The following is a 17,682-nucleotide window of genomic DNA, read 5'->3' on the forward strand; positions in this document are numbered from 1 at the left end:
TGTACCTTGCAACCTTGCTAAAGTCACCACACACACACATAATATGCGTTCTAGTAGCTCTTTGTAGCTTCCATTGGACTCTGTTAGCTCTAGTATTAGTTCTAGTAGCTCTTGGTAGATTCCATTGGATTTTCTCCATAGATATCATGTCCTTGTGAATAATGACAGTTTTACTTCTTTCTAACCTAGATGCCTTTAATTTCTTTTTCTCACTTATTGCACTGGCTAGAACCTCTAGTGCTATGTTGACTGGAAGTGGCGAGAGTCAGCATCCCTGGCTGGCTCCTGATCTTGGGGAAAAGCGCCCTGTGTTCCACCATTGAGTGCGATGTTAGCTGTAGGATTTTCATTAACTCCTCTTATTGGGTTGAGAAAGTTCACTGTTGTTTCTTGTTACCTGAGAACTTTTATCACAGATGGATATTCAATTTTGTCAAATGCTGTTTTGCGACTGCTGGGATGATCCTATGGCTTTTCTTAGTTTGTTAATATGGTGAATGTCATTGATAGATTTTTCAAATGTTGGACTGACCTTGATCAGTAGCTGAGATCACGTACGTCATGCGTTTGTTTCTTTTTTCGGTGCCTGTGTCTCCTCTGGGGTGGAGGGCAGGGAGCTTGCTTGATTTGGTCCGGCTGTGCCCCTGGAATGCTGGCGAGAGTGCTGCTCAGTGCCAGCTCCAGGCAGAGCCGGGGCAACGCCTTTATCAGCTGATGAGTGACTCTGGAGGGACAGGGACGGACGGACGCAGCGCAGCACTCGCCACAGTCGCAGGTGGCCTCCGTGCTTCTAAAGCCATGAGCGTTTTCAGTTCCCACCTTTGTCAGTTCCCTGAAGCCTCAACAGAGTGGACCTGAACTATGACACCTCCTCCAGTTCCCTCCCGCCTCCTGAGCCTCAGTCTGACTCTCCTCTTCCTCTACCTTTCTTTTGTTTATTTATTTAATTATGTATGTATGTATGTATGTATGTATGTATGTATTTAATTTATTTATTGAGACAGAGTCTCACTCTGTTGCCCAGGCTGGAGTGCGGTGGCGCCATCTGGGCTCACTGCAAGCTCCGCCTCCCGGGTTCCCGCCATTCTCCTGCCTCAGCCTCCCAAGTAGCTGGGACTACGGGCACCTGCCACCATTCCCAGCTAATTTTTTGTATTTTTAGTAGAGACGGGGTTTCACCGTGTTCGCTAGGATGGTCTCAATCTCCTGACCTCATGATTTGCCCGCCTTGGCCTCCCAAAGTGCTGGGATTACAGGCGTGAGCCACCGTGCCCGGCCTACCTTTCTTAAATGTTGGAATTCCACAGACAAGGGCCTGACCTCTGTTCTCATGGCGCTCTCTCCCTGGGCGGCATCGTCCACCACCGTGGCTGCAAAGACTATCCGTGTCTCTCCCTGTTATCCCTAGCTCCCGTCTCTCACTTGACCTCCTCCCTCCCTACCTTCCTTCTTTATTTCTTCCTTTCCCTTACATATTATTTGTCTGTATGTGTGGTGAGAACAATTAAAATCTACTCTCTTAGCAATTTTCAAGAATACAATATTTTTATTATACTCACCATGTTGCACAACAGATCTCTCTTGAATCTTTTCTTCCTGTCTAACTGAAATTTTGTATCCTGACCACCTTCCTTTATCCACCCCTCCCCGCCACCCAGCCTCTGGCAACCACCATTCTATTCTCTGCTTCCATGAGTTACACTTTTTAGCCTCCACATAGGAGTGAGGTCGTGCGGTATGTCACTTAACACGTCCCCCAGGCTCGTCCATGTTGTCACTAGTGACAGGACTATCTTCTTTTTAAGGCTGAGTGGTGCTCTGTTGTGCACATCCCCTACATTGCCTCCACCCACTCCTTCTCTGATGGCCACTTGCTTTGCTCACGTATCTGGGCTATTGTGAATAGTGCTGCAGTCAACATGGCGGCATAGACATCTCTTGGGCAAACCGAGGATATGATACGGATACTTCCTCTGTCATTTCCACTCCAATTTCTCCAGGCCCTGAAGCTCCAGCTCCACGCCCAAACTCATGGCCTCCCATTCCTCAAGCAGTTTCTCCCAAATGTCCCCTCCCTCAGAAATGGTGCCAGCACATCCCTGCTGTTCAACCCCCATGCCCACCGTCAACCCCAGACAGTTCCGCTGCCGCCGTCTCCCTGTCTGCCATGCCCTCTCGTCAGGTCTCCCATGCCCCCTTATGCTACCACATTGGGCATGAAAACTTCCGTTTCTTTTTTCTCTTTCTTTTGCTTTGAGACAGGGTCTTGCTCTGTCTCGCAGGCTGGAGTGCAGTCATGCAATCACAGCTCAGTGCAGCATCAACCTCCCGGACTTAAACAATCCTCCCACCTCAGCCTCTGGAGTAGCTGTGCCTGGGGACAAAGATTCCCGGACTCAGCCCACTCTCAGATTCATGGGGAGACAGAACTGAGACTGACAGCTGGTTCCTCTCCCTCTCTCGTGAGGACACAGTGAGACGGCAGCTGGGCATAAATCAGGAAGAGGATCCCTACCAAGAACTCCACTGTGCTGCACCCCGATCTAGACTTCCAGCCTGCAAAACTGTGAGAAGTTAGTGTTCATTGTTTCAGCCGCCCAGCACCTGGTATCGTGTTATAGCAACCTGTACCAAGACAAGGGCTCTCAGCTGGGGAGACAGAAACTGATCTGGAGCCTGCACTCCACCCGGGGAGGGGAAGATGCCTGTCGACCTGGACAGAGGGCCAGGACAGAGGCAGCACCTGGGCTGCGGTGACCCTTGCTTGCCGCTTCTGCTCAGGGGCAGTGGGACAGGATTGCAGAAGGTTCCAGAATGCATGTTGGGCGAGCGGTAGTCCCTGCAGAGTTTGGGGTAACATGCACAGAGGAAGAAATGGTGGAAAAGCAGCAACAGGATGGCTTTAGGGCAGGGAGCTGCTGGGAGGTGGCAGACAGTGGGCAGTGGCACGAGATGGTCCAGCGAGGCGCCCCCTGACATGGGAGTGCCATCATGCGCTGCACAGCGACCTTCCAGGCAAGGAGGGACACATGCAAGACAGTGGTCCGTGATTGTGACGGAGCTGAACAACTCCTATGGCCTCGTGATGTCATAGCCGTACTGTCGTAGAACAGACGTCACTTGGAGTGACGGGCTATGCCACCCAGCCTAGGGGTGCAGGAAGTACACCGTCTAGGCTGGTGTGAGGGCAGTCTGTGATGTTCACGCCAGGAACCACCTAACAACCATTTCTCGGACTCGGACTGCATCCTTGTTAAGGGGCCCGTGACTGTATGTCTCGGGAAGCGACACGTGACTGCTCTCTCGCCCTGCACTGACTGCCCAGCGAGCGCTCAGAATGCATTAGATATGGGGTGGACAGAGGAGGAGGACAGCACCGGCGCCCAGACAACAACAGCCCTTGGAATCACCATTTCCTGGACCAAGGGACCTCCCCAGCCACCCACACCAAACCTAAAATCTCATACCTCCTCTCTCTAAAGCTGGGGTCTGCAGGCTTTCTCTGCAAGGGCCACGTACAGAAACTTTTCGGTTTTGTCGGAAGGACCCACGTCTGCCCTTTTAGTGCCAAAGCCAGCAAAGATGACACATAACGAGAGGGAGAGGCTGTGTGCCGACAGAACTTCACTCACAGACACCAACATTTGAATTTCATCTAATTTTCACATGTCATGAAATATTATTCTTTTAATCTTTTTAAGCAGTAAAAAGTGTAAAAAATGTTCTTAGCTCACTGGGCAGTAGAAAAATAGCTTGTAAGCTGGATTTGGCTGGAGGGTAGTTTGCTGACCAAGGGAAAGGGAAAAAAACCAAACTTGCTCCAACCAACCTCTCTCTCCAGTCCCATGCAGTCCCAGTTTTCTTTTTTTTTTTTTTTTTGTAACCACACCATTATCCCCACCATTAATTTTTCTCACTTTTGACTTGTTTTTCTGTTACGTAGGTCACTGTTCTCTCCATTGAAACTCCACCATTACCATGTGCTCAATTCCCAAACACATTTGGGTCTCTTTGTGGGTTCTGTGGATTCAGTTCCACTCCATTGATCTTCTTGGTTCTTCCTGCCCCAGAACCAAAGTTATTACAGTTAGTAATACATGGAGGCTTGTCTTTGTGCAGATATCTTTGTACCGGGATTTTCAGAAGACTTTCCTAGCCCTGGAAGGCTGGTTTAAAAGAAAGGTTTCTTTCCTGTCTGTAGTTCCTCCCAAACTGCCCTCTAGAAGGTGAACCCCTTGTGCTCCCACAAGCGGGGTGCTAGGCCCCCAGTTTCTTGCCCTTGGTGGGTTCTATAAATCATTGCAACGTTGGCAATTGGCTAAGCAAGAAATGTCTTACTACTGTTTTAATTGAGTATATTTTTTATACATCCACTTATTTTGTTCTGTGAATTGCCTGTTCATATCCTTTGCTATTTTCCCCCATGCAGGTTTTAATGGTTTAACCAATTTTTAGGAGTTCTTTACCTGTATTTAATATGTAAATATAAATATTTACTTATTCTAGACATTTGTTATATTTTATATGTAATATGTATATTATCTCCTAACCTTTATATGTGTTGCAAATATTTTCACTGAGGTTGTCCCTTACTTTTTTTTTGAGATAAGGTCTCGCTCTGTTGCCCAGGCTGGAGTGCAGTGGTGTGATCTGTGCTCACTGCAACCTCTGTCTCCCAGGTTCAAGAGATTCTCCTGCCTCAGCCTCCTGAGTAGCTAGGACTACAGGTGCCCACCACCATGCCCAGCTAATTTTTGTATTTTTAGTAGAGAGAGGTTTCGCCATATTCGCTGTCTGGTCTTGAACTCCTGACCTCAAGTGATCTGCCCACCTTGGCTTCCCAAAGTGCTGGGATTACAGGTGTGAGCCACTGCGCCTGGAAGTCCCTTAATTTTTAACAGTGATAAAGTTAAACTGTAACACCTGGTTTGTCACTGTCTTCTGCCCTTGGCTGTAAGCCTATGACCTGCTGCTCACCTGTCTGCTCACCACTGCACCCCGAGAGCCTGTCTGTCCTTCCTCGTGGCTGCCACAAAAGCCACAGGCCGTGACCAAGGTTTAGATGGGCCACTTGGTGCAATTTCACAGGAATGTCAAGTGATGGACAAGACCATGCAGGGCACCCGGCAGGGGCAGCAGATCCTTCATTCCTTCCTTAGGATACCTGGGGTGTTGATTCTGGGGCATCACTGCTGTGCCCGCCTCCATGGGTGTCTGTAGGAGCTCCACCTCCTGTCCGCCTCTTTCTGAAGCTGCAGCCCACCCTTCTGAGAGGACACAGCCTCTTCAGGGCTCTGGACAAGTCTATGGGACCTCATTGAGGAAGGGGGGTTGGGGTTTATTATTAGAGATGGGGTCTTGCTGCATTGCCCAGGCTGTACCCTAACTCCTGGGCTCAAGCAGTAGCTGGGGGTACAGGAACGTGCCACCCCACCCCACTGGCTTGTTTGCACTTCATTTTGAACAACTGATCATTAATGAGTAACAGATAAGGGATGACAAAAGCAGGAACATAGAATGCTTCCCGAAGCTTAGGAACCATCGATGCCCTCCAGCCAAAGACCACCAGGGACGCACAGGCAGTTGGTCAAGTTGGGATTATTGCTCATTGCAGTGAAGGAGAACACACACTTCAGGGAATTGTGGGTGTCTCCCGGGAACAGGGTCTTAGAAGGTATTAATAGGATTTGGGCTTTAGCTGGGAATTTGAGGGCAATGTCTGAGTTTGCTTTAAAATGGATGCTGTTAGAAAGTGAGGGTGGTTCCATAACTGGGTGTCTTGATAAATGATACCTAGTCTATGAGAAGGGAAGACTAGAGGGAAGAATAAGCTGTAACTGACAAAGAAGAAACAGCCACTGGTTTTGGCTGGGAGTGTTTGGTGCTTTGTGGGTGGTGCAGTGAACTTCTCACATCTGTGCTTAGATGAAGTGATGAAGTGGCCTGGCTTGGTCTCCTTTCATCTTTGTCTCCAAGTAGCTCTGTCTGGGGCTAGCGTTCTGTGGGGCTGCTTATGTCCTGCAGGAGAACAGTATGGTGCGGCTGTGAGCGCCACGCCAGCTTCCCAATGTCAGGGCTGCTCTTTAAAAACTTATTTTTGGGTCGGGCGCGGTGTAATCCCAGCACTTTGGGAGACTGAGACGGGCGGATCACGAGGTCAGGAGATCGAGACCATCCTGGCTAACACAGTGAAACCCCGTCTCTACTAAAAAATACAAAAAACTAACCAGGTGTGGTGGCGGGCACCTGTAGTCCCAGCTACTCGGGAGGCTGAGGCAGGAGAGTGGCATAAACCCGGGAGGCAGAGCTTGCAGTGAGCTGAGATCTGGCTACTGCACTCCAGCCTGGGCGACAGAGCGAGACTCCGTCTCAAAAAAAAAAAAAAAAAAAAAACAACTTATTTTTTTCAGAAGTTGTTGTGGCCCCTGGTTGATCCCTGTGACCTTGTGTCCTGGCTTTCCTAGTATAGGCTCAATGCAAAATATTTTCCTTTTGTTCCATTGGCCAGAATGAATGTGCTGGCATTTGGATCTGAAAATTTACATCCTACAGAAAAAAATCTTGGTGCTTGTTAATGCTAACTGCTCCTTATTTAAGCACCTGCTATATGCCAGGCATTCACAGGGAACTTCCAAACTCTAATCTTAACTAAAACCCCAGGCGGCAGGCTTCATTATCCTTGTGCCCACAATAGAGGCATTTAACTTGCCCGCAGTCACACAGCCAAGAGGTGACTCAAATCCATGTGGGATTCAAGTGCAGGTGTCCCGACTCCAAAACTCAACTGCCTTCCACCAGCTACGTGATCTCTTCTGATTTGAGACTCAAAGACTTCATTGTAGGCTGACATTTTGCAAGTTTCTCAACTGCCAGATGGGGTCACCCCTCTCCCAGAAGGCACCATCTGGGTGGAGCTCTAGGTGTCTCCTGAGCCCATAGGAGGAGGCTGATTTGAGGGGTGGTTTGCAGCCCTGAGGCCCTCCAGACCCTGGGAGACAGGCTTGCCCTGGAGGAAGCCGCCCTTTCCCAAGCGCTCAGTAGCCCACCCAGTTCCACACACTCCTTCCCAGTCTCCATGTATTTGGCCCTCAATCCAGACCTAGAAAGAAGATTCTAGATCAGCTCATTTGCAGATGAGGAAACCAGGCAGGGTACGAAGTGGGAGGGTCCCACCAGACAGACACTCAGGTACTAGTGCCCCTCACCCCCATGCACCCCTCGTGGCCACGGCCACCTGCCTCTGCGGGACAGTGTCCCTACTTAACCCCAGCTGTCCTGAGTGACTGTTCCCTGGGCCGGCAGGTGCTAACTCCTAGACTCTTCATGGTCATTGCATGGTAGGTTCTGTTGTCTGTTTCCTGGTGAAGACACCGAGGCTCCTAGGGTGTGCTGGGGCTGACCCGAACGCATGCTCAGGTCTGGCTCTGACGACCCACAATGGGAACCTCACGCAGACAACGCCCCAGCGCCATGACTTGTGTGATGCCCCCTGGAAGCTCACACCGACTCTCAGGTTGGGCAAGCTCACGCCGACTCTCAGGTTGGGCTCGCTGGGCTCCCAGCAGGTGCCTCTGAAGCGGAGACTTGGTTTTTTGGTTTTGTTTGTTTGTGTTTTTTGGAAGCGTGTTGCTCTGTTGTCCAGACTGGAATGCAGTGGCTCGATCATGGCTCACTGCAGCCTTCTCCTCCTAGACTCAAGCGATCCTCCCACCTCAGCCTTCCCAGTAGCTGAGGCTATAGGTGCACACCACCATGCCATGCTAATTTTTTTTCTGTGTGTGTGTGTGTGTTTTTTCCTGTTGTTGTTGTTTCGTAAATAAGGGGTTTGTCATGTTGCGCAGGCTGGTCTTGAACTCCTGGGCTCAAGCGATCCACCTGCCTTGGCCCTTCAAAGTTGTGGGATTACAGGCGTGAGCCGTGGCGCCTGGCCTTGAAGCAGAGCTTTATGCAGGAAGTTTTTGGGGGAGTGCTCTTGGGATCACATCCTCAAGGGAGGGAGGGAGGCATGACTGGGCAGAGGGAGGAGCTGAGCAGCAAGATGGTTACCACTGAGGCCTCAGCCCACCCCAGGGGCGCTGGGAGGAGCCTGCAGGAACTGAGGCTGAGGTGGGAGGGCCTGGCCTTTGTGCCCTATTCCAATCAGTCTTTGGGTTCTGGGTGCTTCCAGGGAGGAGGCGTGGCCCTGGGTGAAGCATTTCCCTCCCCCAGGGCAGTGCCTACTGAGGGGCTCAGTGCAGGCTGTGCTCCCCATCGATCGAGGGGTGCATCTGGTCCAGGTGGAGGGATCTGCATGGGGCACCACAGCACCCACCCTGCTATGGTCACCAAAGACCCGTGCACGGACCTTCCCCCTTGTTTCCCGGGTGGGTCTTGAACCCCTGGCCTCAAGGGATCCTCTGGCCTGGACCTTCCAAATTGCTGGGATTACAGGCATAAGCCACCGTGCCTGGCCTGAGATTTTAAGTATCTTAACACACTCTCAGCCAGGTGCGTGAGTCATGCCTGTAATCCCAGCACTTTGGGAGGCTGAGGCAAGTGGGTCACTTGAGCCCAGGAGTTCAAGACCCACCTGGGCAACATGGGGAGACCCCGGTCTCTACAAAAAATACAAAAATTAGCCAGGTGTGGTGGCAAGTACCTGTGGTCTCAGCTACTGGGGAGGCTGAGGCAGGAGAATTGCTTGGGCCCAGGAGGTCAAGGCTGTAGTGAGCGGAGATCGAACCACTGCACTCCAGCCTCAGGACAGCCCACTGCAGTAGGGAGGGGGCTGTTGCAGTAGGAGGTCCACCCCTCTGACAGCAAGAACCTCTATCCCCGGCTACAGAGAGGCCTTCACGTTTGCAGGGAGGAGTCGGCACGGCTAGAAAGACCAAGGCAGGTGGGGTGGGATGAGCAGTGACAGATGGGACAGTGAATCAGGGAGTGTTCTCTTCTGAAATTGAGATTCTGAGGAGGGGCTGTTAGGGGGATTTCTGTGCTGCTCAGGGTGGACCAAGGTCACAGCCTGCGGGGAACCAGGAAGCCTGACTAAAGTACGGACAAGTCAACAGGCATTTTATCCAGATTGTTCAGTGTAGACAGACAGTTCAGCTAGTCACTCATGAGTTGAAGATCGATAATTTGGAGGGTCTGGATCTGGCCTCATCGTTGGTCAACAGGGGTTCACCATGAGCCTTATCCATGTGGCAGGGCAAAGGCCTACAGGAGGGTGGGGCACTTCTTCTATTTTTAATAATTTCAACTTTTTTTTCGGATTCAAGGGGTATATGTGCAGGTTTGTTACCTGGGTATACCGTGTGGTGCTGAGGCTTGGGGTATGAACAACTCCCTCACCCAGGTACTGAGCATAGCACTCTATTTAGTTACACAACCCTCCCCTCTCCCTTCCTCCCTCCCGCCTAGTAGTCCCCAGCAGCCCTTGTTGCCATCTTTATGTCCATCACTACCCAGTGTTTAGCTCCCATGTACAAGTGAGAACATGCAGTATTTGATTTTCTGTTCCTTCATTAACTCACTTAGAATGATGGCCTCCAGCTGCACCCATGTTGCTGCAAAGGACGTGATTTCGTTCTTTTCTATGTTGTGTCGTATTCCATGGTGTATATGGGCCACACTTTCTTTATGCAATCCACCATGGATGGGCACCGTGGCTTTGCTATCGTGAATAGCACTGTGATGAACACAAGTGCCATGTGTCTTTTTGGTGAAACAATTATTTCTTTTGGATGTAAACCCAGTAATGAGATTACTGGGTCAAAGGGTAGTTCTAAGTTCCTTGAAAAATTTCCAAACTGCTTTAGAGAGTGGAGGATTTCTTAACAGTTGCCGTTTCCCAGGAGCTCAAGGCTCAGGTGGACATTTACTATCGTCAGCATCACACCTTATGTATCCATTCCCCACAGATGGACATCGGGGAAGTTTCCAGTTTGGACTGCTATGCGATAGAACAGTGCTGCTGCCTCAGCCTCCCCAGTAGCTGAGACCACAGGTGCTTGCCACCACACCTGGCTAATTTTTGTATTTTTTGTAGAGACCGGGGTCTCCCCATGTTGCCCAGGTGGGTCTTGAACTCCTGGACTCAAGTGACCCACTTGCCTCAGCCTCCCAAAGTGCTGGGGATTACAGGCATGACTCACACACCTGGCTGACAGTGTGTTAAGATACTTAAAATCTCAGGCCAGGTGCAGTGGCTTATGCCTGTAATCCCAGCAATTTGGAAGGTCCAGGCCAGAGGATCCCTCGAGGCCAGGAGTTCAAGGGAAACAAGGGGAAACCCTAGTACTCTACAAAAAGTAAAAAAAAAAAAAAAAAAACCCTTAGCCACGGCTGCAGTGAGCTATGATCGTGGCACTGCACTCCAGCCTGAGCAACCTGTCTCCAAAAAATAAAACATAAATAAAAAACACCTATCTCTGGGCTCCATCCTCAGAGTCTGTTTGCTGGGTCTGGGCTGGGGTCCAGGAATTTTCATTTCTAACAAGTTCCCAGGAGATGCTGCTGCTGCTACGGAACCTCAGCCACAGGGGAAGGTAGCTTTCTGTGACTTGCTGTTTACTACTTATTAAAACTCACTGAGACATTGGATGATAAGGTGTAGCCTTGTGTGGTGGAGATCCAAATGAGTCTCGTTGTGTATAAAAGATAGCCCAGAAGCTACAGGTTTATTGCCTTGGGATTTATTAACCTGTTTTGTATCAAACTTAGCAGTTATATCCATCCTTCTTCCTCCCTGAGTGTGTAACCCCACTTCTCCAACTCCCTGTGACTCAGACTCACCATCCTGACAATTCCCTCATCATTCAGCTATATGCTTTTGATGTGTTTGCTGTACATGTACATGACATATTGATGAGATACATGGTTTGTATACGTGTTGTTCATGTTTCAAAGATGATGCTTTCATGGCAGAAACATCTATATATATGCTCCAACAAATGTGCGGTTGTTCGTTACATCACTGTACTATAGAAAACCTAGAAGGAAACAATCAGATGTGATCACTAGGAGTGTGGTTACACAGCACATGGTCCATCCACTTTATACACTCAAAAATAGTGAAGTGTGGGCCTCTAGGCCTGGCAGAGGGCAGAAGCTGGCAAATCTGTTCCCACACCCAAAAGTATAAAATAGGACACAATTGTCAAGAGCAATCATTTCAGAGCTCTCAAAATTGACCAAAAGCAAATCATCAAATGGATGATAGCTCATAATATATACTCATAATAATATGAGTATATATTCATAATATACGCTCATATACTCAGAATAAAAAACTGCTAGAACTCTAGTTAGAACAGCAGGATTTTGCAGCTTTCTTGCCTGGAGCTGCTGCCATTCTGACACCCCGCCTTGATGTCCTAGGCTGGGCCAGTCTTGAAAACCAGTAGCCTCACCAGTAGCCTCACCCACAAAGGGGCTGATCTAATTTGGAATTGGGGAAAAAACTCAGACTTGCTGATTAGACAGGATTGTTCCCTTGATTTTGGACCCCTTCGTGGGTGGGAACTGGGGAGGCTTGTGTCACTAAGCCTGCCGGGCGGGGCGGGGCGGAGGACACTGCATCTATGAACAAATTTTAGAAACAGCCATGTGTGGTGGCTCCCACTTGTGGTCCCAGCTACTTGGGAGGCTGAGGTGGGAAGAACATTGAGTCCACGAGTTTAAGGTTGCAGTGAACTGTGAGTCCACCCCTGAATTCCAGCCTGAGCAACAGAGTGGGGCCTTCTCTCAAAAAAAAAGTTGCATTGTGTGAATATACTGATATAAAACGTAGAAAGAAATTATTTAGGCAGATAGTAAGGGCAAAAGAGTTCTTGGCAGAATTTCCCTTCCAACAAAAAGCAGCCTCCAAAATCATTTCTTTTCCAACAAAGAGCAGCCTGAAAAACGGAGCTTGAAACAGAGAGAAGCCAGCCAGAAGCTTGCACCGGGGAACGCTGGCAGCCGTGCCAATAGAAAAGGGCCAGACGTGTCCCAGACGGAGGCTCCGTCTTCCCTTTTTTCGTTACCACACGTACAGTAATAAAGAAATGGGCAGCATGCTGTTCTTCTTGTTATCTTTCCTTGGCTGCTGTAAAGCATTTAGAGAAAGTCACAGGGAGGGAGCACGTTCTTCCACCTTCTGGGTGCTGCTATCTTTCTGGGAGCAGTGGCCCTGCTGTGCAAAGAGCGAGGGATCACCGTGCTGGGTTTGAACGCGGTATTTGACATCTTGGTGGTAGGCGAATTCAGGGTTCTGGAAATTGTCCAGAAGGGACTACATAAGACAAGTCATCAGAGAACTCGGAGCTCAGGAACGGGGCCTCCTCTTCGGAGTGACCCTTGCTCACCTGCCGAGGGGCTGGGATGCTCTACGTGCCCGGGAGGATCATAGGCACGGCCGCCGGCCTTCCCCGAGGTGGACAACGCGGCCTCCTTTGCTCTCAGCCTGCGGGTGAGGGCCGTAAACTACGATTACTGCTGTTCACTGAACGCCCGGCAGGCTGTGTCCCTGGCGACTGTGTTTTGACGGGTCCGTGGGCTGCCTCCCCCTCACCAAGTCCTCAGCGACTGGAGGGTAATTGCACCTGCTACGGAACCAGCGCTCCGGCTCTGCCTCGTCAGCCTAACATGCCTCGCCCTGGGCTCTGAACGCGGCCACAAGAGAAGGATCCTCACTCCGCGCCTGGGATTTCTCCTTATCCCATTTCTCTCCGCAAGGAGCCTGTTCCTCCGAGTGGGCTTCGTGGTCTGGTCACGGAGAGAGTCCTGTCCCTCCCCAGCGCCGGGCGCCGCTTGCGGCTGACGTTGGGATTTGGAGCCCTGAGCAAATGCACCGAGGAAAAGAGACTCAGTGCTGCGGTCCTGCTGGGAATCTGAGCGAGGTGCTGGGAACCTGGGCGAGGTGCTGGGGATCTGGGCGAGGTGCTGGGGATCTAGGCGAGGTGCTGGGGATCTGGGCGAGGTGCTGGGAACCTGGGCGAGGTGCTGGGAACCTGGGCGAGGTGCTGGGGATCTGGGCGAGGTGCTGGGAACCTGGGCGAGGTGCTGGGGATCTGGGCGAGGTGCTGGGAACCTGGGCGAGGTGCTGGGAACCTGGGCGAGGTGCTGGGGATCTGGGCGAGGTGCTGGGAATCTGGGCGAGGTGCTGGGGATCTGGGCGAGGTGCTGGGGATCTGGGCGAGGTGCTGGGAACCTGGGCGAGGTGCTGGGGATCTGGGCGAGGTGCTGGGGATCTGGGCGAGGTGCTGGGGATCTGGGCGAGGTGCTGGGGATCTGGGCGAGGTGCTGGGGATCTGGGCGAGGTGCTGGGAACCTGGGCGAGGTGCTGGGGATCTGGGCGAGGTGCTGGGAACCTGGGCGAGGTGCTGGGAACCTGGGCGAGGTGCTGGGGATCTGGGCGAGGTGCTGGGGATCTGGGCGAGGTGCTGGGAACCTGGGCGAGGTGCTGGGGATCTGGGCGAGGTGCTGGGAACCTGGGCGAGGTGCTGGGGATCTGGGCGAGGTGCTGGGGATCTGGGCGAGGTGCTGGGGATCTGAGCGACGTGCTGGGGATCTGGGCGAGGTGCTGGGAACCTGGGCGAGGTGCTGGGGATCTGGGCGAGGTGCTGGGAACCTGGGCGAGGTGCTGGGGATCTGGGCGAGGTGCTGGGAACCTGGGCGAGGTGCTGGGAACCTGGGCGAGGTGCTGGGGATCTGGGCGAGGTGCTGGGGATCTGGGCGAGGTGCTGGGAACCTGGGCGAGGTGCTGGGGATCTGGGCGAGGTGCTGGGAACCTGGGCGAGGTGCTGGGGATCTGGGCGAGGTGCTGGGAACCTGGGCGAGGTGCTGGGGATCTGGGCGAGGTGCTGGGAACCTGGGCGAGGTGCTGGGGATCTGGGCGAGGTGCTGGGGATCTGGGCGAGGTGCTGGGGATCTGGGCGAGGTGCTGGGAACCTGGGCGAGGTGCTGGGGATCTGGGCGAGGTGCTGGGGATCTGGGCGAGGTGCTGGGAACCTGGGCGAGGTGCTGGGAACCTGGGCGAGGTGCTGGGGATCTGGGCGAGGTGCTGGGAACCTGGGCGAGGTGCTGGGGATCTGGGCGAGGTGCTGGGAACCTGGGCGAGGTGCTGGGGATCTGGGCGAGGTGCTGGGGATCTGGGCGAGGTGCTGGGGATCTGAGCGACGTGCTGGGGATCTGGGCGAGGTGCTGGGAACCTGGGCGAGGTGCTGGGGATCTGGGCGAGGTGCTGGGAACCTGGGCGAGGTGCTGGGGATCTGGGCGAGGTGCTGGGAACCTGGGCGAGGTGCTGGGAACCTGGGCGAGGTGCTGGGGATCTGGGCGAGGTGCTGGGGATCTGGGCGAGGTGCTGGGAACCTGGGCGAGGTGCTGGGGATCTGGGCGAGGTGCTGGGAACCTGGGCGAGGTGCTGGGGATCTGGGCGAGGTGCTGGGGATCTGGGCGAGGTGCTGGGAACCTGGGCGAGGTGCTGGGGATCTGGGCGAGGTGCTGGGAACCTGGGCGAGGTGCTGGGGATCTGGGCGAGGTGCTGGGAACCTGGGCGAGGTGCTGGGGATCTGGGCGAGGTGCTGGGGATCTGGGCGAGGTGCTGGGGATCTGAGCAACGTGCTGGGGATCTGGGCGAGGTGCTGGGGTGCAGGGGCCAGGGGCGGAGGGGGAGCGGCTGTGCAGAGGCCCGGTCTGCGTCCTCAGTTCTCAGTTCCCCACAACACTGGCAACAACCTGGCTGAGAAAGGCAACCAGACAGCCGCCAGCAGGTGCCACCGGGAAGCGGTAAGACGAATTCCCAAGTATGTTCGTGCCATGAATAATCTTGGAAACCACTTAAAAGAAAGGCACGAGCTACAGGAAGCTGAGGAGCTGCCGTCTTCGGCTGTTCAAACACAGCCAGACTCTGCCGCTGCGCGGACGGATCCAGGCATCCTGCAGAACAGCCTGAAACGGTTGGAAGCCGCAGAGCGAAGTTACCGGAGGGCGATTAAACACAGAAGGAAACACCCAGATTGTCACCACAGCCTCGGGCTCTGTACGCTGATCTCAGTCGCCACGTGGATGCCTTGAATGCGTGGAGAGAGGAGCTGACACCAGAGCACAGCCTGGCCTGGAACACGTGATGGCACTGCTCGGAAATACAGGTAATTTAGCTCAAGCTGAAGCAGTTGGAAGAGAGGCACTGGAATGAACAGCTAATGATCCCTCTGACATGTTCTCGTTGGCAAACGTGCTGGGGAAATCCCAGAAATACAAGGAATCTGAAGCTTTGTTCCTCGAGGCAATGAAAGCAAATCCAGATTCTGCAGGTTACCATGGTAACGTGGCTGTGCCTTGTCACGCTGGGGACACCTAGACTTGGCCAAGAAACACTGAAATCTCCTTGCAGCTTGACCCCAGGACATCAGGAACTAAGGAGAACTACGGTCTGCTAAGAAGAAAGCTAGCACAAATGCAGAAGAAAGACGTCTGATCCTTTTTCCTTCATGTTTTGAGTTTGAGTGTGTGCGTGCGTGAGGCATATCGTTAATAGTATGTGGTTACATTTAACCATTTAAAAGTCTTAGACATGTTATTTTATTGATTTTTTCTATGAAAACAAAGACATGCAAAAAGATTATGGCACTAGCAATATACTCTTGAATGCTGAATGCTTGATATGATTTTTCATTGAAATTGTGTTTTTTCAGACAACTCAAGTGTAATTCTAAAATTCCAAAATTGTCTTTTTAAATTAAACAGAAAAAGAGAAAAAATTATCTTGAGCAACTTTTAGTAGAATTGAACATACATTTGGGATCTGAGCCTTGTCAGGTATGGACTAGCACTATTAAACTTCAATTATGACCAAGAAAGGATAGACTGACTCCTACACTTTGTATAAACATTGAACGTGTCTATATGTTAGCATTTTTATTTAATGACAAAGCAAATGAAGATTCTTGTTTTTTTTATCTCTTTTTTTTTTTAAAACAATATGCTGTGAACTTCGCTTGTAAGGAAATATTTATTTGTATTTTTATGTTTGGAATAGGACAAATAATCGAATGAGGAATGGAAATTTTAACATGTAGCCATCTATTTGCTTTTCCCCATAGGAAGAAATTGACTCTTGCAGTAGTTTTTGAATGCTCTGACTTGGGCAGTTTCAATACATAGGAGGTTATGTAATGTAATATTTTACATAAATGATTACTATCAATAGAAGGTTCAAGCCATGCTTTAGGCAAGGGCAGGCAGCCTCACAGCTTTATTTTTGTTACATCCAAGGTGAAGAGGGCAACACATCTGTGTAAGTTGCTTTTTAATGTTTTTAACTGAAAAGCCATTTTCCATTTTGCTTAATGAAACTATAGACATTATTCTATCCAGAAAATGAAAAATTTTCTCTCAAATGGAGCCACATTCGAGGAATTTGTGATATTTTTAAGAATTGAGTTGTTCTTGCTGTTTTTTATTTGATGCAAACAGTGTTTTTGTCTTGTTCTTCTCTGTGCGCTGTTGACCTAATGATTTACACAATCTCTGTAATTTCTTATGCAGTAAAATTATTACAAACTAGCAAAGAAAAAAAAAAAAAGAGAGTAAAGAAAAAAAAAAGGGCAACATGGCGCAGCTCAGGCAGAGAACCCATCTGCATAGTAAAAGATTAGGGTGGGGACTACCAGAGATTCGTGGCCTATGCAAATGGCATGCCTGGTCCAATCAGTTTTTCTTGCCCGACGTAGATCAGACACCACCTGCTCACCAGCTCCTCAATAACTCCCCCTGCATTTCACTGTGGAGCCACAACCCATTTTTCTGAGGCCCCTCTCTGTAGCAGAGAGTTGTTATCTTTCTTTCTCCTATTAAACTTCTGCTCTTGGCCAGGCACGGTGGCTCACACTTGTAATCCCAGCACTTTGGGAGGCCATGACAGGCAGGAGGTCAGGAGTTCGAGACCACCCTGGCCAACATGGTGAAACCCATCTCGATTAAAAATACAAAAACTCGCCGGGCGTGATGGCACATGCCTGTAATCCCAGTTACTTGGGAGGCTGAGGCAGGAGAATTGCTCAAACCCGGGAGGCAGAGGTTGCAGTGAGCTGAGATTACACCACTGCATTCCAGCCTGGGCGACAGAGTGAGACTCCATCTCAGAAACAAAACAAAACAAAACTTCTGCTTTTCATCTCACTCTGTGTGTGTTCACATCCTTGATCTTCATGACCATGAGACAATGGACCTCAAGTATTACCCCAGACAACGAGGCCTCTTCAATACACATTTGGTTTATCCATTCATCAATTGATGGACATTTATGTTGTTTCCACTTTTTGGCTATCATGAACAACGATACCATAATTTTGACCACAATTCTTCACATAAACACGTTTTCAGTTCTCTTGTGTATATACCGAGGAGTGGAGTTCTTAGGTTGTATAGTGACCCTATGTTTAACCTTTTGGTGTAGCAAAATGAAACTTACAACATAGCAATTCCACGCACATCGTTTCTGTGAGTGGAGTTTATATGAAATTTACAGAAAAGGTAGATCAGTACAGACAGACAGCAGGTTGTCTAGGCTGGAGGCTGAGAGCAGGGCTGGCTGCAGATGGGCACGCAGGACATTTTTCTGACAAAGGAACTGTTTTAACAGTGGATTTTTGTGCTGGTTGCAGAACTGTATACAGTGACTAGAAATCACTGAGCTGTAGACTTACAATGAGTAGA

General features: G+C 50.8%; 1 pseudogene; it reads left to right on the forward strand.

Annotated features, from left to right (window-relative positions):
* The first annotated feature begins 561 nt into the window (after positions 1–561).
* On the forward strand, positions 562–16,546 carry LOC103247294 (protein O-mannosyl-transferase TMTC4-like; annotated as a pseudogene).
* Positions 16,547–17,682: the final 1,136 nt, after the last annotated feature.

The sequence above is a fragment of the Chlorocebus sabaeus genome, chromosome 23 (genome assembly GCF_047675955.1).
Source record: "Chlorocebus sabaeus isolate Y175 chromosome 23, mChlSab1.0.hap1, whole genome shotgun sequence".
Taxonomy (NCBI): Eukaryota; Metazoa; Chordata; class Mammalia; order Primates; family Cercopithecidae; genus Chlorocebus; species Chlorocebus sabaeus.